The sequence below is a fragment of the Salmo salar genome, chromosome 18, assembly GCF_965601325.2.
Source record: "Salmo salar chromosome 18, fSalSal1, whole genome shotgun sequence".
NCBI classification, from domain to species: domain Eukaryota; kingdom Metazoa; phylum Chordata; class Actinopteri; order Salmoniformes; family Salmonidae; genus Salmo; species Salmo salar.
In genome coordinates, this window is record NC_138308.1 from 63,095,640 (window position 1) to 63,116,784 (window position 21,145).

The 21,145-nt window shown below is 42.7% G+C and overlaps 1 protein-coding gene across 17 annotated transcripts in view; it reads left to right on the forward strand.

The window, feature by feature from the left end:
• The first annotated feature begins 18,370 nt into the window (after positions 1-18,370).
• The window catches only part of col25a1 (collagen type XXV alpha 1 chain), a 193,911-nt gene continuing 191,136 nt past the window's right edge, over positions 18,371-21,145 (forward strand). For 16 of the 17 annotated variants that reach the window (XR_014381379.1, XR_014381380.1, XM_082965040.1 and 13 more), the window contains exons 1-2: positions 18,371-18,421; positions 19,824-19,850. The gene's annotated coding sequence lies outside the window, so the exon portion shown is untranslated. The remainder of the gene's footprint in view (positions 18,422-19,823; positions 19,851-21,145) is intronic. The other variant, XM_082965053.1, reaches the window with a different exon arrangement.

The following is a 21,145-nucleotide window of genomic DNA, read 5'->3' on the forward strand; positions in this document are numbered from 1 at the left end:
GGGCACGTTCTAATAGCCTCAGCCAACGGTTCGATGGCGAGGGCAAAGAGGTGGTGGCTAATTGGGCAACCTTGTCTGTTCCCCCTATAGAGAGGGAAAGAGGAGGAAGTAATCCCATTGGTAGTAATCCTAGCTTTAGGAGATTTGTAGAGTGATTTTATCAAATTTACAGCGTCGAGGGAGACTGCGACACTAGGTATTTTGTTTTGGTTAGCAAGGTGAATTATATCAAAGAACCTTCTGAGATTATTGGAGGACAATCTATTAATTATGAAGCCAGTCTGATCTGGGTTGACCAACAGGGGAAGACATGACTCCAGTCTCTTAGATAGCATCTTGGTGACCAGTTTACAATCTGTGTTAAGGAGAGAGATTGGTCTATAGGAGGCGCACTTTAGCGGGTTTTTCCCTTTCTTGTGGATTACAGTAATCACTGCTTGAGAGAAAGACTCTGGAAAGCAGTTGTCCTCCCCGGCTTTTTTAAGTACCTCCATAAAGTAGGGGACCAACAGCTCCCTAAATTCTTTATAGAACTGGAGGGAAGCCATCCTCCCAGGAGATTTATTAGTAGGTAAGGATTTAATGGCCTCCAACAATTCAGGAACTGAGAACTGTTCAACTCAGGTGCTCTCTGTCTTCCTCTGACAGGCATGGGAGGTTGAGAGAGGAGAGAAAGGAGTTGATCTCTGATAGATCATTGCTTGATTGGGAAGTGTAGAGGTCTTCGTAGTATTTCTTAAAAGTATCATTAATTTCAGTAGGGTCGAAAGATATCTCATTAGTTAGAGTTTCTATAGCATTAATTGTCTTCTTACTTTCCTCTGCTTTCAGCTGCCATGCCAATACTTTGTGTGCTTTCTCTCCAAGCTCATAGTAATGCTGTTTTGATTTAGTGATGGCCCTCTCAGCTTGATATGTGTTCAGAGTATTATATTTCAGTTTTTTATTTACCAAAAGCCTGTATAGATCTTTAGTCGGGCCTCTTTGGTAGATTTTCTCTGGCTCAGAGATTTCAGATTAAACGACATTCAGTTCCGCACCTTGTTTTCTCTTCAACCATTTAGTATAGGAAATGATCTGTCCCCTCAGATAGGCTTTCAATGTGTCCCAAAGAATCTAACTGTCAGGAGCGGAGGGTTTGTTTGTCAAAGTAAAATATTGATCTGCTCTTTGATGAATGCACAAAATTCAGGTTGCTTCAGGAGTGTAGAATTTAGTCTCCATCTATATGCTCCATTTACCTTGGTAGGAATGGAGATTGATAATACCAGAGGAGAATGGTCACTAAGCAATCTGGGGAGATACTTGATATCTAACACTCTATGAAACAGTTGGGTCGATAGTAAAAAGTTATCTATATGTGTGTGTGTGTTGTGTGGGTGTGAATAAAAAGAGTAGTCCCTATCCTGTGGGTGTACCTGTCTCCAGATGTTTAGCAAATTAAGATCTTTCATGAATGACATGCTAAGCTTGCCGGCTTTGGTAAGAAGTGAGGGTTTATCAGAGGACCTATCAAGAACTGTTTCTAAACAAAAATTTAAATCTCCTCCAGCCAGTAGCCATCCTGGTGGTGCTTGAGCAGCCTGAAGGAAGACATTCGGAATAAACATATGGTCATCGAAGTTAGGAGCATAAATATTCAATAGGGTCCAAGACTCCAAAAACATATGCCCCTGCACCAAAACAAACCTGCCCGAGGGATCAGAGATTGTGTTGTTGACGCAGAAGGGGATGTGTCTACTTATCAAAATTGCAGTTTCTCTTGCTTTGGAGTTAAAAGAGGACACAAAAACTTGTCCTACCCATTCTCTCTTCAATTTCTTGTGTTCACTGGCTGTAAGATGTGTTTCTTGTAAAAACACAATGTCAGCCTTTAATTTCTTAAGGTATGTATAGACTCTTTTCCTCTTAATTGGGCTGTTAAAACCTTTTACATTGAATGTGACATATTTTAGTGGATTAAGCATAGGTTGGGTTTCAAATATATAACTGACTGGAAATCTCTCATATGTAAAGTCAGGTAATGTTTCAACTTTAGTTTGAACACTGAAGTGAACTATGTGTCTCTTTAGGAAGGAAACAACAACGGGCTGTTAAGACCTTTTATGTTGAATGTGACATATTTTAGTGGATTAAGCATAGGTTGGGTTTCATAGAAAAAGAAAAAAAAAACAGAAACCCCACCCACCCCGATTGTCAGACTAAAACCACAATCTCAACAATCAAACATGAATACACTTGTACAGATATGTTGTTGCTTGCTTTCCATCTGGTTCTTACTAGTTAAACCTTGGCGTAAACTAAAACCTGCGAGCTCTCTAAGTTGAAAACAAATGTTGTGAATAGACATTTATGGCTGAATATTTACTGCCCACAGTAAGGGCTGCTTGAGTCTCTTTTCAGGAGAGAAGAAACATAAATGGGCTGAAAGCAGTGGGCCTAAGCCCACTAATTTGCTTCGCCCAGTGGATATTGACTAAACCAAAATATACTCTCCTGTAAATGTAATAGAACTCACCCCGGGGAAAAAACGGTTAGTTGAAAATGTACAAATCAATTATAGCGACCGGATAGCGGGGTAAACTGATCCAAATTCCAAGAAGATATCAGCAGTTCAGTCCCAGGACAGCACGGATAAGAAAAAACAAACTGCATCTTATCCCCCAGAGAGACCAACCTGATTCAGACGTGGTTCAGTTCTTTGAGAAAAGTGAACACTTCTCCCAGTGTGTTGAAGAGATGGCTTCGGCCTTTGTACTGAACTTTCATCTGTGCAGGGTGGATGAGGTAGCCGGTGATGTTCTTCTCCTTCAGTGCTTTGGCGGCAGGTCTGAACTGGTTGCAACGTCTGGCGAGATCCACGCTCATATCCGGGAAAAGGCTGACCCTCTTGCCATCGATGGTGATGTCCCCTTCAGCTCTTGCGAGTTGCAGAATCTTCTCTCTGTCCTGGAAACGGAGGAACCTGATCAGGACGGCCCGTGGGGACCCATCTGGCCGGGGTTTCAGGTGCTGATGTTCTGTGGGCATGTTCGATTTCCAACGGGTTGGTGAAGTTAATTATGCCTAGGTCATTCGGGATCCATTGAGTGAAGAAACGGACCGGGACACGGCCCTCGCTGTCCTCTTTCAATCCCACCACACAGATATTGCTACGTCTGCTCTGGTTCTCCATCTGGACTACCTTGTTTTTGAGGTAGGCATTGTCTTTCTGCAGTTGCATCAGAACCTGGTCATGTCGAGTGATGGTATCTTCAACTGTGCTAATGCGCAACTCAGCCTCAGTCGTTCTCAAAAGGAAATCATTCATGGAGGATTTCAGGTCGTCAATGGAAGAATGGAGTTCAGCCAATTTCTTGTCAATTTTGTTACCATCCTGAAATTCACGGAGGAGAGTAGCAAGCATGTCTGGAACTGTTGTCTGAGTTATGAGGGCTAATGCTAATCTTGCTAACTGTAGCATTATCGTTATCTTGGGAATCGACAACGTTTTGGTTGTCCTTCTTGCCTCTCAGCCAGAGGTCCATGGCTCTTTGGGAAGGTAAGTACTTGACAATTTATCAGCCGGTGTTGGAATATTGTTTCAACGTTGTTTTTATGTAATAATGGAATAACTTTGAAGAGCTCAGTTTGTCAATGTCTGCTCAGCTCCGCGGCATCACGTGCTCCCCTTTGGTTAACTATTTAACTAACTATTTACCAGTCTTATGGCTTGGGGGTAGAAGCTGTTCCGGTTCCTGTTGGTTCCAGACTTACGGTACTTACGGTACTACTTGCCGTGCGGTAGCAGAGAGAACAGTCTATGACTTGGGTGGCTGGAGTCTTTGACAATTTATAGGGCCTTCCTCTAACACCGTCTGGTATAGAGGTCCTGTGATGTACTGGGCCGTACGCACTACCCTCTGTAGCCCCTTGCGGACAGATGCCAAGCAGTTACCTTATCAAGTCGTGATGTAGCCAGTCAAGATGCTCCGAATGGTGCAGCTGTACAACATTTTCAGGATGATAGAAATATGGTCAGATTTGCCAAATGGAGGGCGAGGGGGAGATTTGTATGCATCTCTGTGTGTTTTTATCCCTCTGGTTGCACATTTAACATGCTGGTAGAAATGAGGTAAAACAGATTTAAGTTTCCCAGCAATAAAGTCCCCGACCACTAGGAACGCCGCCTCTGAATGAGCGTTTTCCTGTTTGCTTATGCCGGTATACAGCTCATTGAGTGCGGTCTTTGTGCCAGCATCGGTCTGTGGTGGTATGTAGACAGCTACAAAAAAATACAGATGAAAACTCTCTCAGTAGATAGTGTGGTCTACAGCTTATCATGAGATACTCTACCTCAGGTGAGCAAAACCTTAGATATTATGCACCAGCTGTTGTTTACAAATATACATAGACCATCACCCCTTGTCTTACCAGAGGATGCTGTTCTATCCTGCCAAAGCAGTGTATAACCCAACAGCTGTATTTTATTCATGTCGTCGTTCAGCCACGACTCGGTGAAACAGAAGATATTACAATTTTTAATGTTCCATTGGGAGGATATACATGCTTTTAGCTCGTCCAATTTATTTTCCAGCAATTGTACGTTGGCAAGGGCAGATTAGCCACTCGTCAACAGATCCTCACAAGGCACCCCAATCTCTTTCTCCTGCAAATTTTTTTTATTACTGTTATTTTACCAGGTAAGTTGACTGAGAAGACGTTCTCATTTACAGCAACAACCTGGGTAATAGTTTCAGGGGAGAGGAGGGGGATGAATGAGCCAATTGTAAGCTGGGGATGATTAGGTGGCTGTGATGGTATGAGGGCCAGATTGGGAATTTAGCCAGGACACCAGGGTTAACACCCCTACTCTTACAATAAGTACAATGGGATCTTTAGTGACCTCAGGACACCCACAGTATCACTGCCCTGGGGAATTGGGATACATTTTAGCCCAGAGGAAAGAGTGCCTCCTACTGGCCCTCCAACACCACTTCCAGCAGCATCTGGTCTCCCATCCAGGGACTGACCAGGACCAACCCTGCTTAGCTTCAGAAGCAAGCCAGCAGTGGGATGCAGGGTGGTATGCTGCTGGAATGACCGGGATGAGGGCCTGTTTGGGTGTCTGGAATAAATCCCTCTCATCTGACTCCTTAAAGAGAAATTCTTTGTCCAGCTCAAGGTGAGTAATCGCTGTTATTTTTGGTCATAAGAGACGGAAGCAGCAACATTATGTACAAAATAAGTTTTTAAAAATGCCAAAAAACAAACAAAATAGCACGGTTGGTTAAAAGGCCATGAAACGGCAGCCATTCTCTCCTGCGCCATCTTATCAATTGAGTAGTCTACTGCTGCTTTTCTATGTTTAACACTTACTTCATTCTTCAATCATTCCTGTGTCTACTCATGCGTGCCTGACTTTGTATAAAAGTGGGGGTGCTCAATCTGCCGAGGAGTCCTCCCCCGTCCTCCCCCTGAACATTTTAGCGTTTTTAAACACATTTCCTGTAATTCTGTATTGTTTCTCAACAGAACACAACATTTTTTATTAGGTTTTTGACACAATAAACTAAATTGAAAGAGTAGACTAGACTAGTTTTTCTGACCAGATTACTAATCTACTGCCTTCCCTCAAATTCCAACCCACAGTGATTGATTGACAGGTCTGAAACCCTACCAACTCTGTGACTCACAAACATCCTGCCCCATCCCCTGACAATCCCACCCACAGTGATTGATTGACAGGCTAAACTGTTAAAGCGTCTGTGCAGGCCAGTCAAATTCACCCAAATTTGTACACAGCCACAGAGCCAATACAATGCATAATTTGAAGAACAAACATCAACGTGGCATATTAATATCTTACAGTAAAACTGTAAATGTGACTTTAATCTCAAGAGAAGACAGGTTTAATGTTAAAAAGGTGTGTGTATGTGGCCTGTTTGCGTGTGTATTGTATATGTCACAAATAATACATTTGTGGGTGTCTGTGTGTGAAAGCAGGAATATTTAGTAAATATTCTAATCACTCTTGTGTAATAAACAGTCACAAACAGACTCACATGCATAACAATATATGTCCTCTGGCTGTGATTGTCAAAATAAAGTAAACCTGTATTTGACATGACAGCATTTATTTCTGTTCACAAAGGAAGCTCTGACTTAGGAAAGCTCCCGGCAGTGCGACAACATTGTTTGGCCTTTAAGATGTCTGTCTGTTCTTCCCGTTGTGCCCCATAGCAGCTGTTGTTTTTCAGCAAATGATTTAATATCGACTTTGACACCATCACGCAGTTCAACCATTTGATTAGTATGGAATGGACAACCTTAATATAACACTTTACAGACCTGAAAAAGTCTCTGCGCCACTTGCCATCTCTAATAGCTCAGGATGATATGGCTGAGTCTACATAATTGTATACAGTTAACACCGTATCCGTATGTATGTGGACAGTGAAGCTAACATTTTAAATGTGGCTCTATATTCCAGCATTTTGGATTTGAGACCAATGTTTCATATGAAATGACAATAGTTTCTATAGGGCAGAACATAATCCAAAACACAACCAAATCTAGTTGCAAATGCAAACTGCAAATGCAACAAGTTTAGAGTGACATTCTTGATGTAGTAATTGTGTGCAAGGTAAATTGGACCAAATACTAAACTTTTGGCTACTTTAATGAGTGTACAAAACATTAGGAGCACCTTCCTAATATTGAGATGCACCCCCCTTTTGCCCTCAGAACAGCCACAATTCGTCGGGGCATGGACTCTACATGGTGTCGAAAGCATTCCACAGGGATGCTGGCCCATGTTTACTCCAATGTTTCCCACAGTTGTGTCAAGTTGGCTGGATGTCCTTTGGGTGGTGGACTATTCTTTTCACTAGATGTTGGAACATTGCTGCGGGGACTTGCTTCCATTCAGCCACAAGAGCGATAGAGGTTGGGCACTGATGTTGGGCGAATAGGCCTGGCTTGTTCGATGGGGTTGAGGTCAGGGCTCTGTGCAGGCCAGTCAAGTTCTTCCACAACGATCTCGAAAAATAATTTCTGTATGGACCTCGCTTTGTGCACAGGGGTATTGTAATGCTGAAACAGGCAAGGGCCTTTCCCAAACTGTTTAGGGAAGGCCCTGCACAGAATTGTCTAGAATGTCATTGTATGCTGTAGCGTTAAGATTTCTAAGGGGCCTAGCCCAAGCCATGAAAAACTGTCCCAGACCAATATTCCTCCTCCACCAAACTTTATAGTTGGCACTATGCATTCGGGCAGGTAGCATTCTCCTGGCATCTGCCAAACCCAGATTTGTCAGTCGGACTGTCAGCACTCAGTGGCCCCTTTCTGTGAGCTTGTGTGGCCTACCACTTCGAGGCTGAGCCTTTGTTGGTGGCATCCTATGACAGTGCCTCGTTGAAAGTCACTGAGCTCTTCAGTAAGGCCATTCTACTATCAATGTTTGTCTATGAAGATTGCATGGCTCTGTGCTCGATTTTATACACCTATCAGCAACGGCTGTGGCTGAAATAGCCGAATACACTAATTTGAAGGGGTGTCCACATACTTTTGTATATATAGTATACATAAAGTACTTCCATTTATAAACAGTAAGAATATGTATGAAAATTCCATTAAATAATGTAAAAGCTGTCGCCTCATATGAAAAATTTGATCTCAAATGCGACTACCACTCAACCCTGCACCATAGAGGCAGCTGCCCTATATACTGAACATAGACATGGAATTACTAGTTAACACTACTCACTTTAATAATGTTTTCTTTCTGCTTTACTCATTTCATATGTACAGTTGAAGTTGGAAGTTTACATACACTTAGGTTGGAGTCATTAAAACTCGTTTTTCAACCACTCCATACATTTCTTGTAAACGAACTATATTTTTGGCAAGTCTGTTAGGACATCTACTTTGTGCATGAATCAAGTCATTTTTCCAACAATTATTTACAGACAGTTTCACTGTATCACAATTCCAGTGGGTCAGAAGTTTACATACACTAAGTTGACTGTGCCTTTAAACAGCTTTGAAAATTCCAGAAAATGATGTCATGGCTTTAGAAGCTTCTGATAGGCTAATTGACATCATTTGAGTCAATTGGAGGTGTACCTGTGGATGTATTTCAAGGCCTACCTTCAAACTCAGTGCCTCTTTGCTTGACATCATGGGAAAATCAAAAGAAATCAGCCAAGACCTCAGAAAAAGAATTGTAGACCTCCACAAGTCTGGTTCATCCTTGGGAGCAAATTCCAAACGCCTGAAGGTACCACATTCATCTGTACAAACAATAGTACGCAAGTATAAACACCATGGGACCACGCAGCCATCATACCGCTCAGGAAGAAGAAGCGTTCTGTCTCCTAGAGATGAACGTACTTTCGTGCAAAAAGTGGAAATCAATCACAGAACAACAGCAAAGGACCTTGTGAAGATACTGGAGGAAACAGGTACAAAAGTATCTATATTCACAGTAAAACGAGTCCTATATCGACATAAACTGAAAGGCCGCTCAGCAAGACAGATGCCACTGCTCCAAAACCACCATAAAAAAGCCAGTCTATGGTTTGCAACTGCACATGGGGACAAAGATCGTACTTTTTGGAGAAATATCCTCTGGTCTGATGAAACAAAAATAGAACTGTTTGGCCATAATGACCATTGTTATGTTTGGAGGAAAAGGGGGTATGCTTGCAAGCCGAAGAACAACATCCCAACCGTGAAGCACGGGGTGGTGGTGTGGGGGTGCACTTCACAAAATAGATGGCATCATGAGGCAGGAAAACTATGTGGATATATTGAAGCAACATCTCAAGACATCAGTCAGGAAGTTAAAAGCTTGGTTCCAAATGGACAATGACCCCAAGCATACCTCCAAAGTTGTGGAAAAATGGCTTAAGGACAACAAACGTGATTGTGTTTTTGCAGACCATACAACCATGCCGACAACAAATCCATGGAGATCAGTGAACAAAGGGCTGGACAACGGGCCGCACCGAAAAAATGCATGGTTGCCAAGAAAGCGGTTAGTTTTGCTCGATTCTTAAAATGTGTATGCAGCATTTGTGTGTTGGAGTCACTTTTAATTCTTAACTGATCTACCATTTCTCTCACCGAGATTGAGTCATTAAAGGCAGACCAGCAGAAAGCGAAACATTATCTGAGGGCAGAGATACGGGCAACAGTTGATGCATTGGTCCAGAGCCAGGCGACATTGGTGGAGAGTCAGGCGGAGAATGATACGTTGAAGAGGGCGAGGAACGAGATGGAGTCACAATCCATGCCAGGCACATCTTTGAGCTCTGGAACTGCACTTCCGACAGGCAGAGTCAATATACCTGGCGAGTTCGTCAGGTCGTCGGCACCCTGACATTTCCATTCCTCTTCTGACAACAGAACTTGACCAACTGCTCACCAGGCACTGCAAGGGCCATCTGGACCGTTATGCTGTTCTACTATTCCAAGCATGTGTAACCGAAGAGAGATACCACGAGTGGGCACAGAATACCAACTGGAATGGATCCCGAGGCATATGTGGATTACCAGTGAACCTCCGGGTGTTCATCATTAATACTGTGTCTCAGAAGTTTCTGTCCATGACTCATGCAACCCGAAAAAGCATTAAAGACAGAGTTAATGAGTACTTGAGGTCATGTAAAAGAATGTAAAAGAATGAAACCCAAAATGGTTCTACTTGGAACCTAAAAGGTTTTCTAACTGGAACCCTATGGGGACAGCCGAAGAACCCTTTTGGAACCCTTTTTTTCTAAGTGTACATATGCAGTCAGATCAGGCCCTAACCATTTTGGGTGCCCTAAGGGACATTTTCAATGGGCTAATTGAGTGACTGTCAGTGCCTAGTTAAATAAAGGTTAAATAAATAAATAAAATAAAAATAAATATGACTCACCACCTGGATTTGGTCTTATGTAGCAACATTTGAAATTGTGTTTTTTACATTGGATAAAAGTAGAGACTCACAGCTACAAAATGGTATATCATACACTGCATTTTTTTAGGAACAATGGGAAAGTAATTCTGCTTTGAAAGTTGATAAACTTGTAAACTCACTTTTGAGAAAAAGGCCTTTGAATATTTTGGTATCTCGTCTAGAGCTCCTCTTTTTCTACACGCATTCAGCATCGTTCACTTAACCCCACCCATCTTGTTTCGCTCTCGGAGCGTTCAGAGCACACACTTGATGATTTGTTTACCCCTGGATAACATGAAAACAGCCTAACCAGCTCTGCTGGCAACAATTTCATTACACTTTTTTGCCGACGTTTACTGACACCGGCCATATTCAAAAGGTGTTGTACACTTTAGCTTATGACATGTAGCTAGCTAGCTAGGTAAACAACGAACCTAGCTAGGTAAACAACGTGTATGATCGCACACGTCACGTAACTATGTTATCATTAATTGTGAATTGTATTTATCTATTCTAATTATATCAGTCCACCAAATCCAAGAAGTCTTATCAGTCTACTCTGGCCTACTTGGAGGACACACTGAAAGTGTGCGTAATTTACAATGGCAAGAAGACCAAGACGAATGGATGCACATGCTGCGTTAGCATTGCTAGAAAATCTGAATGAAAATGAAAAATTCATCAAAAAAAAAATTCATCTAAAGTGAGTTGTTTTGAAGTGTCTGTCCTACAGTTGAAGTCGGAGGTTTACACACACCTTACATTAAAATACATTAAATACATTAAAAATACGTTTTTCACAATTCCTGACATTTAATCCTAGTAAAAATTCCCTGTCTTAGGTCAGTTAGGATCACCACTTTATTTAAAAAATGTGAAATGTCAGAATAATAGCAGAGAGAATGATTTATTTCAGCTTTTATTTCTTTCATCACATTCCCAGTGGGTCAGAAGTTTACATACACTCAATTAGTATTTGGTAGCATTGCCTTTAAATTGTTAAACTTGGGTCAAACGTTTCGGGTAGCCTTCCACAAGCTTCTCACAGTAAGTTGGGTGAATTTTGGCCCATTCCTCCTGACAGAGCTGGTGTAACTGAGTCAAGTTTGTAGGCCTCCTTGCTCGCATGCACTTTTTCAGTTCTGCCCACAAATTTTCTATAGGATTGAGGTCAGGGCTTTGTTATGGCCACTCCAATACCTTGACTTTGTTGTCCTTAAGCCATTTTGCCACAACTTTGGAAGTATGCTTGGGATGAATGTCCATTTGGAAGACCCATTTGCGACCAAACTTTAACTTCCTGACTGATGTCTTGAGATGTTGCTTCAATATATCCACTTCATTTTCCACCTCATGATGTCATCTATTTTGTGAAGTGCACCAGTCCATCCTGTAACAAAGCACCCCCACAACATGATGCTGCCACCCCCGTGCTTCACGGTTGGGATGGTGTTCTTCAGCTTGCAAGCTTACCCCTTTATCCTACAAACATAACGATGGGCATTATGGCCAAACAGTTCCATCAGACCAGAGGACATTTCTCCCAAAAGTACAATCTTTGTCCCCATGTGCAGTTGCAAACCTTATTCTGGGTTTTTTATGGTGGTTTTGGAGCAGTGGCTTCTTCCTTGCTGAGCGGCCTTTCAGGTTACGTCAATTAAGGACTTGTTTTACTGTGGATATAGATACTTTTGTACCTGTTTCTTCCAGCATCTTCACAAGGTCCTTTGCTGTTGTTCTGGGATTGATTTGCTTTTTTCGCACCAAAGTACGTTCATCTCTAGGAGACAGAACGCGTCTCCTTCCTGAGCGGTATGACGGCTGCTTGGTCCCATGGTGTTTTTACTTGCATACTATTGTTTGTACAGAATAACGTGGTACCTTCAGGCGTTTGGAAATTGCTCCCAAGGATGAACCAATTTTGTTTCTGAGGTCTTGGCTGATTTCTTTTGATTTTCCCATGATGTCAAGCAAAGAGGCACTGAGTTTGAAGGTAGGCCTTGAAATACATCCACAGGTGCACCTCCAATTGACTCAAATGATGTCAATTAGCCTATCAGAAGCTTCTAGAGCCATGACATAATTTTCTGGAATTTTCAAAGCTGTTTAAAGGCACAGTCAACTTAGTGTATGTAAACTTCTGACCCACTGGAATTGTTATACAGTGAATTTTAAGTGAAATAATCTGTCTGTAAACAATTGTTGGAAAAATTACTTGTGTCATGCACAAAGTAGATGTCCTAACCGATTTTCCAAAACTATCGTTTGTTTACAAGAAATTTGTGGAGTGGTTGAAAAACAAGTTTTTATGACTCCAACTTAAGTGTATGTAAACTTCCGACTAAAACTGTATATCTGAGAAATATAAGAAAGATCAGGAAACATTTGTATATATTTTTTTACATGTATTTAACCCTTTATTTTTGGCACTAAATGTAACGGTCGTCGTAAGGATTGGACCAAGGTGCAGCGGGAACGTGTATACTCATCTTCTTTATTAAATCAAAAGAAGGAAAAACAAACAAATCATGTATACAAAACAACGAATGACACTAAACAGTCCTGTCTGGTGCACAGACACAAAACAGGAGACAACTACCCACAAATCCCATAGGAAAAACACCCCTCTTAAATAAGACCTTCAATTAGAAGCAACGAGGAACAGCTGCTTCCAATTGAAGGTCAACCCCATTAACTAAACATAGACATAGAAAGACTAGAACTAACATAGAAATAAACTAGCAAGAACATAGCCCAAAAACCCCGGAACACTCTAAACAAACACCCCTCTTACATAATAACATAACCCAACAAACCCCGAACCACATAAAACAAACACCCCCTGCCACGTCTTGACCAAACTAGAATAACAAATAACCCCTTACTGGTCAGAACGTAACAGTACCCCCCCCCCCCCAAAGATGCAGACCCTGGATGCACCTAAAACAAAATCTAATCCAATAATTCTAAATATAAACAAAAAATTATCCCCAACTAAAGGGAGGGAAGGGAGGGTGGCCACTGTCACCGACGGTTCTTGTGCTACACCCCCCCTCCCCAACCCACCTTCTATGGAGGTGGCTCAGGCTCCGGCCTTACTCCCCAACCTAACCTGTCCACCCCCGCTAAATACTTATTAAATTTTACCCCTCCTGAAGTCTCTGGGCTATGGCGCGTCGCTGAAGACCTCGGGCTGATGTACGTTGCTGGAGACCTCGGGCTGATGCGCGTCGCTGGAGACCTCGGGCTGAAGGGCGACTCTGGCTCCGCCGATTCCGGACTGTAGGGCGACTCTGGCTGCGCCGATTCCCCGACTGTAGGGCGACTCTCGCTGCTCCGATTCCGGACTGTAGGCTGTCTCTCTCGGCTCCGGACTGTGGGCCGTCTCTCTCTGCTCCGGACTGTGGTCCGTCTCTCTCGGCTCCGGACTGTGGGCCGTCTCTCTTGGCTCCGGACTGTGGGCCGTCTCTCTCGGCTCCGGACTGTGGGCCGTCTCTCTCGGCTCCGGACTGTGGGCCGTCTCTCTCGGCTCCGGAATGTGGGCCGTCTCTCTCGGCTCCGGACTGTGGGCCGTCTCTCTCGGTTCCGGACTGTGGGCCGTCTCTGCTGGCTCCGGACTGTGGGCCGTCTCTCTACGGGGCACTGTCGCCGGAAGCTCTGGACGGGGCACTGTCGCCGGAAGCTCTGGACGGGGCACTGTCGCCAGACACTCTGGACGGGGCACTGTCGTCGGACTCTCTGGACGGGGCAATGTCGTCGGACACTCTGGATGGGGCACTGTTGCCGGACACTCTGGACAGGGCACTTTTGCCGGACACTCTGGACAGGGCACTTTTGCCGGAAGCTCTGGACGAGGACTGCGCACTGAAGGCCTGATGCGTGGGGCTGGCTTAGGAAGCGCCAGCCTAGGGACACGCATCACAGGGCTAGTGCGAGGAGCAGGAACTGGATACACCGGGCCATGGGTAAGCACTGGAGGTCTGGAGCGCAACTCCTGCACAACCCGTCCTGGCTGGATGGTAATAGCAGCCCTGCACGAGCGGAGTGCTGGCACAGGGGGAAAACTGGGCTGTGCAGAGGCCTGATGGTTGCCGTGCGTAGAGCAGGCGTAGGGTAGCCTGGACCTAGGAGGCGCACTGGTGGCCAGATGTGCTGCCGAGGCATCCTCCTTCCAGGCTGGATGCCCACTCTAGCACGGCACTTGCGAGGGGCTGGGATCACTCGCACCGGAATGTGCGTGCACATGGGCGAGATCTTGCGCACTTCCGCATACTCCGGCGCTCTCTTCTCCATACTCTCCCCATAATAAGCACGGGGAGTTGGCTTAGGTCTACGACCTGACTTAGCCACATTCCCCGTGTGCCCCCCCCGAATTTTTTTATTGGGGCTGCCTCTCCGGCTTCCTTGCCAGCCGTGTTCCCCTGTAGCGTTCCCGGTCCTCTTCCGCCTCTCGTATTTCCGCTCTCCTGGCTGCCTCCACCTGTTCCCATGGGAGGCGATCCCTTTGGTGGTGGGTAGTTCTGTAAAGGTCGTCGTAAGGATTGGACCAAGGTGCAGCGGGAACGTGTATACTTATCTTCTTTATTAAATCAAAAGAAGGAAAAACAAACAAATCACGTATACAAAACAACGAATGACACTAAACAGTCCTGTCAGGTGCACAGACACAAAACAGGAGACAACTACCCACAAATCCCATAGGAAAAACACCCCTCTTAAATAAGACCTTCAATTAGAAGCAACGAGGAGCAGCTGCTTCCAATTGAAGGTCAACCCCATTAACTAAACATAGACATAGAAAGACTAGAACTAACATAGAAATAAACTAACAAGAACATAGCCCAAAAACCCCGGAACACTCTAACCAAACACCCCTCTTACATAATAACATAACCCAACAAACCCCGAACCACATAAAACAAACACCCCCTGCCACATCCTGACCAAACTACAATAACAAATAACCCCTTACTGGTCAGAACGTAACACTAAAGAGTGTCCATATACTGTATACAGTACTTCCATTGTTTTTCAACTGTTACCGGGGGACCTTCAGACAAGTCTTGCGAGGCCTGTTGGCGTGTATGCAGACATGTACGTGTTCATGATCGTCTCACCTTTCCACACAGGGGTCATATTAGTGTGTTGCCTTAACTTTTCGGACGCTACAGACAGAAGTTGGCAGATCGCCTTTACCGACTTCAGACGAGTCCCAAGATGCTTGTGGGGGTCTTAGAGCAGAAAGGAAAACACCATTGTCTTCGTGAGTCTCATCTTTCCATAGATTATTATCATTCTAAACCGTCAAGACGCTACCAACGATTTTGTGAGAAGACCGATTTTCGGATGTCTCATGGTCTGACACCATAGCTCTGTCACCTTTCACCGCAGATGCGAAAGTGCAACATCAGTGGATGCGGTGAATTGAGATGCATCCAATGCAAAAAAAACTGATATCTTTATCTTAAACTGATAGATTTTTATGGGGATCTTTTTATTATGCTATTTAGATTTCCGCGGGAGCGCGGACGTTGACTCTAGGGGGTTCAATCCTTGAGACCGTGTCTGATAGCTTGTATATTCTGTAAGTTAACAGAAAAGTGAGGTACGTGGTAGTTTATACTATAAGGCTTTATAAACAAGAAGTGTGCAATGCATCGATCTACAAGACTTCAAAGAGAGCCAGCCTACCTTCTGATACAGAGTGCAGTGATGTGTGCTGAAACTGTTGCCCATAATAAAATGTAGTGTGCTATCATAAACTGCGTCCAGTGGCTTCAATACACTGGCAACTGCATTACATATAGACGATATCGCCATAGTCTAAGACCATAATGAATCTCAACTGAATTATTTGTATTCTGATATTTAATGAAAGGCATGACCTGTTCCTCTAAAATAAGCCTATTTTATTTCTTAACTTCATAACTTACTCATCAACATGCTTTTTGATGGAAAGCCTATTATCAATCCAGATGCCTAGATATTTGTAAGGGCACCATTCAATATGCATAAATCATCAGATACATTGTTTTCGTGATTTGGAAAATAACATATACTTGGTTTTACCTGCATTAAGTACTAATTTCAGTTCAACAAAGGCAATAAATGCAGATTGAAGCTCCGGAATAGCCTGGTCAGCTGTGGAACAATAGCATACACAACAGTGCTATAATCGTGCCGGAGTGGATGGCTGCCGTTTTATGGGCTCCTAACCAACTGTGTTATTTTGTGTGTTTTTTTTGCATTGTTTATAACTTATTTTGTACATAGTGTTGCTGCTACCATCTCTTATGACCATAAAGAGCTTCTGGATATCAGAACAGCGATTACTCAACTCGAACTGGACAAAAAATATTTTTTTTATGAGTCAGACGTGAAGGATATACTGCTTCTCCGAGACCAGGCCCAAATCGCCGTCTCTGACAATTTTATGGGCTTTCCTCCGACACTGCCTATTATATAGGTCCTGGATGGCAGGAAGTTTGGCCCCAGTGATGTACTGGGCCGTACGCACTACCCTCTGTAGCGCCTTACGGTCAGATGCCGAGCAGTTGCCATACCAGGCGGTGATGCAACTGGTCAGGATGCTCTCGATGGTGCAACTGTAGAACCTTTTGAAGATCTGGGGACCCATGCCAAATCTTTTCAGGCTCCTGAGGGGGAAAAGGTTTTGTCGTGCCCTCTTCACGACTGTCTTGGTATGTTTGGACCATGATAGTTCATTGGTGATGTGGACAGTGTATATTGAAACTAATTTCATACAACTAATTCCATACATATAATAATACACTGAGTGTACAAAACATTAAGTACACCTGCTCTTTCCATGACATAGACTGACCAGGTGAATTCAGGTGAAAGCTGTGATCCCTTACTTGTTAAATTCATTTCAATCAGTGTAGATAAAGGGGAGGAGACATGTTAACGAAGGATTTTTAAAGCCTTGAGACAATTGAGACCTGGATTGTGTATGTGTGCCATTCAGAGTGCGAATGGGCAAGACAAAATATTTCATTGCCTTTGAACGGGGTATGATTGTACAGTTTCCCGTGTGTATCAAGTATGGTCCACCACCCAAAGGCATTGGAATTTACATGACTGTGGGAAGTATTGGAGTCTACATGGACCAGCATCCCTGTGGAATGCTTTCGACACCTTGTAGAGTCCATTCCCAGACGAATTGAGGCCGTTATGAGGGCAAAAGGGTGTGGGGTGCAACTCAATATTCTAAATATTAGGAAGGTGTCTGTTGGGTTACAATATTATCAGTTGCCAAGAGAAAGGCTGCTGAAATATCTCTGGATCACTTTCATTCCAGAATGTTCGATTGGTGTGCCAATGTACCACCACAAAGTCTGTGTCTGTTGGCTTGCTATTCTGGGCCAGTGAGAACACATACACAAACACAGGTCAACATTTCTATACAATCAATCTACAGATTATTACAGTCAGTGCACAACCAGTCATATTTTTTCAGAGGTTTATACTTAAGCTGAAGGTCTCTTGCCATGTCTGGACAAAACCCATTAGTGCTTGCGAACATGTAGCTTTGATGATTTGGTATTATGGAACATTTCACTGGTCATGATTTTCCTGATGCTGCCTTATTTTTAAACCACAAACATACTTATTTGACGACAAAATCACATCAATCCTTTAACTCAACCAATGGTCTTGAGCCATATAAACAACATGTTCAACATGTGCATTCCACTACAACAGTCAGCCGACCTGGGTTCAAATACTTTTGAAAATTATAAACCCCACCCATCTGGTGGAAGGCTAGATCAAACACTAAAAGTACTTATAGTGTTTGATCTAGCCTTCCACCAGATGGGTGGGATTTATCATTTTGGGACTATTCTATTAGTCCATTATGCCACACAAGCTCAATCAAGCACTGACCAATGGTCTGACGATCAATGACATGGACTGCATTAGAACAGTGTTTCTCAACCTCCGGTAGGTACAATGTTGCTGACCGGTTGGTCAGTTAGTGAGCTGACACTGATTTTATTAGAGTTTAAATGCCAGTTTTACTGTATGTGGTGCTCAAAGGAGGGAAACCCCAGCATGCCAGTTCCTGGAACAAAACAGGTTGAAAAACACTGGGTGACCTCATTTGGTCTATTACTGACAATACGAAGGCGTCCTGCCTTAAAATACAATTGTTCACCCGTTACCTTTTACAGGGCCCTCCCAGGAGCTTTTCATACATTGAATGACTGACTTTGGAATGTAGAACTTACCTTTCAAAAGCAATTGTGTAAAAAGTAAGTGTTCCCATTGTGAAGAGCATATATAGTTTCTCCATACCACTTGTCAGAACTTTGTTGGATATTGCTAGATTTATGCACATGGCCTTGTTTTGCATTCAGTTTGCAGCTTTGGCTGTACATTTTTGTAAGGCTATGAATATGTATAAAATGTTTAACTTTTTTAATTTAATGTTTTTCCGCCCAATAGGGTCCTCCTGGTCTACAGGGTGACAAGGTAGGTAAACAAATGTTTATAGCTATGTTTTATTCATATGTTCAATGCATAATTAATGTATTACTTTCCAAGGGCTAACTTTCTTTGATTTCTCTGGCAGTGGATGGACATGATCTAAATTCCTTGGCTTCCCACCCTTTCTTACAATACATGTTGGGGTCAAAAGCATTAACGTATGACTTTACTTTATTCCCTAATCAAATGTGTCCATAAATAATGTAGTTTTGTATGTTATTCTAAAGTTCCCATTAAAAATTGAAGTCCTACCTACCTCAAGTCTCAGTTGTGAATATTTAAATATTCACATCGTTCACAAATCCACTGACTTAATGACTTAACACCAGGGCCCGAACTGAAGTGCTTAAATGCTTCGCTGAACATCCCTCCATAAAATGGCAGCCAACCATGAGAAATAACCACACTGTATCTTTATAAGTCTGTTGGACTTGGGGACCAATATGTACCCATGCGCCTTGCTTTGGAACATTAAAACCATAAAAATGGTTGAGGTTCCTCGCTTAATTCACACACAATGGAAATAGGCTGCTCTGGTTTTCCTCTGTCTTACTCGACTAGCAGGCATTGCAAAGCATCCGTGTGGCTCTAACAGGGCGTATATATTATTTCCTTTTTTGAGATAGATAACTGACAGTTGTTGGTATTCGTGTTTAATGAAAGTTCTGTTTACTATCAATCCTTGCTGTTCAGTCAGACCCCTCTAATAACTCAATGTACGTCATCAACAAATTGTTTGTCGATCATTTTTATTTAACCTTTATTTAACTAGGCAAGTCAGTTAAGAACAAATTCTTATTTACAATGATGGCCTACACCGGCCAAACCCTCCCCTAACCCGGACGACGCTGAGCCAAATGTGCGCCGCCCTATGGGATCAGGGCACAACACGTACAGTAAATAACAGAAATGCAGAATGGGTCATTCAAAAGTTGAGGTTTACACTAGTGTAGCTAACTGACAGTTGGTAATTGGATACACTTGCATTTTGTTTGGCCTCGTTCAACGTCAGCCTATTTCTGTTCAATGTTGAAACAGCCACTGTGTTAAATCACCCATCCAAGTTGAATAAAGTACACCGTCTGAGGATGTGCCAGTCAAAAATTTGACTAAGAGTTGGCACGTCTTAAATGTGTGGTGAGGTATAAAGAGATTGGTCATGTATTCATGTTACTCTATGATCAATGATCACTGTCCCACTCTCCCTTCCCCTCAACCCTATTCACGTCAGTCTGTGTTATCATAAGTGATAACAACCACAATTAATATTTGAGGCTGACAATATTATTTTTCCTTTCTTCTGTGTGTGTGTTTGTGTGTGTGTGTGTGTGTGTGTGTGTCTGGTTGATACATGTATTTCAAGACAAATTCTTTCTGCCCCTTGCAGGGGGATCAAGGCGACCAAGGACCGCGGGTATGTGGTTTGCTCCTTCTTGTCATTTTCTGATTGGCTGTTGAATGTGACTTTGTGTGACTGTATTTCTCCCTCGCCGAAGTAGTGGGCCAAAGATATGAGATGCATGAGATTCCAGGGATATGGTTTTTGCATGGGATTCCAAGGATAGTTTTAACGCTTTTTTTTGCAAAGACAACAAGAGCAACATACTGTATACTGTAGCAGGGAGTTCCAATATGATCAGAACTACAGACGGGTTAAATAGGTTGCTGAAAACGACTGTCCATCATTTTTTGTATTAGTCATCTCAGGGAGCCAACTTGAAACATGACAGAGAAGCAATTTCCTGTGTTGCGCATCACTAAACAGTCAATAGACATTAAGTCATAGAATTACACTAAAACTGTGTAGGACATCACTTAATTCTTCAAAATAACAACCCAAATGTTAAAAGTGATGGAGTTGTCCTTTAACACATGTTTAACCTGACAGTGGTTTCTGGTTCCATCCACAGGGTCTGGAATGCGGCCCATATACTCCCCCTTCATAAAGGTGGTGACCCGTGTGACCTAAATAATTATCGCCACATTTTCAAACTCTCTTGCCTAGCTAAAATCTTAGAATTATTGGTAAATACTCAACTTAGATCTTTTCTAACCACAAAATAACTGTTCATCATGGTCATAGCACCATGTCTGCTACCTATATGGATTTAAACAACATTATTCCTTGTATGGAAAGGAATAAATACAGTGCTGCCCTTTTAAAAAAATCTTTCTAAGGCTTTTGACACTGTGGATCACTCATCACTTATTCAGTGGCTTTCTTCAATTGGCGTGTAGCTGATTTGAAAATGATTTAACGGACAGAGCGCAGTGTGTATTTACTGATGGTGTTAAATCTTTTTTTTTTGACACCCTTTGATACAGTGATTGATTCTTGGTCTGGTTATTTTTACTCGTTACGTTAACAATATTGTTTTATCTGTAAAAAAAAAAGTCACTTTCACTTGTATTGTTGCAGATGGTACTATTGTGTATGCTATTGCCCCCACAGCTGACCAGGCTATTTCAAAGCTTCAGTCTGGCTTTATTGCCTTGCAGAAAGCCTTTGTTGAACTGACATTGGTAGTTAATGCAGGTAAAACCAAGTATATGTTATTTTGCAAATCACATACAAATGTATCTGATGATTTATGCATACATACATTGGATGGTGTCCACAGTGATCGTTTCTCAGCTTATAAATATCTAGGATTCTGGATTGATGATAGGCTTTCCTTCAAAAAGCATGTTGATGAGTTAGTTAAGATG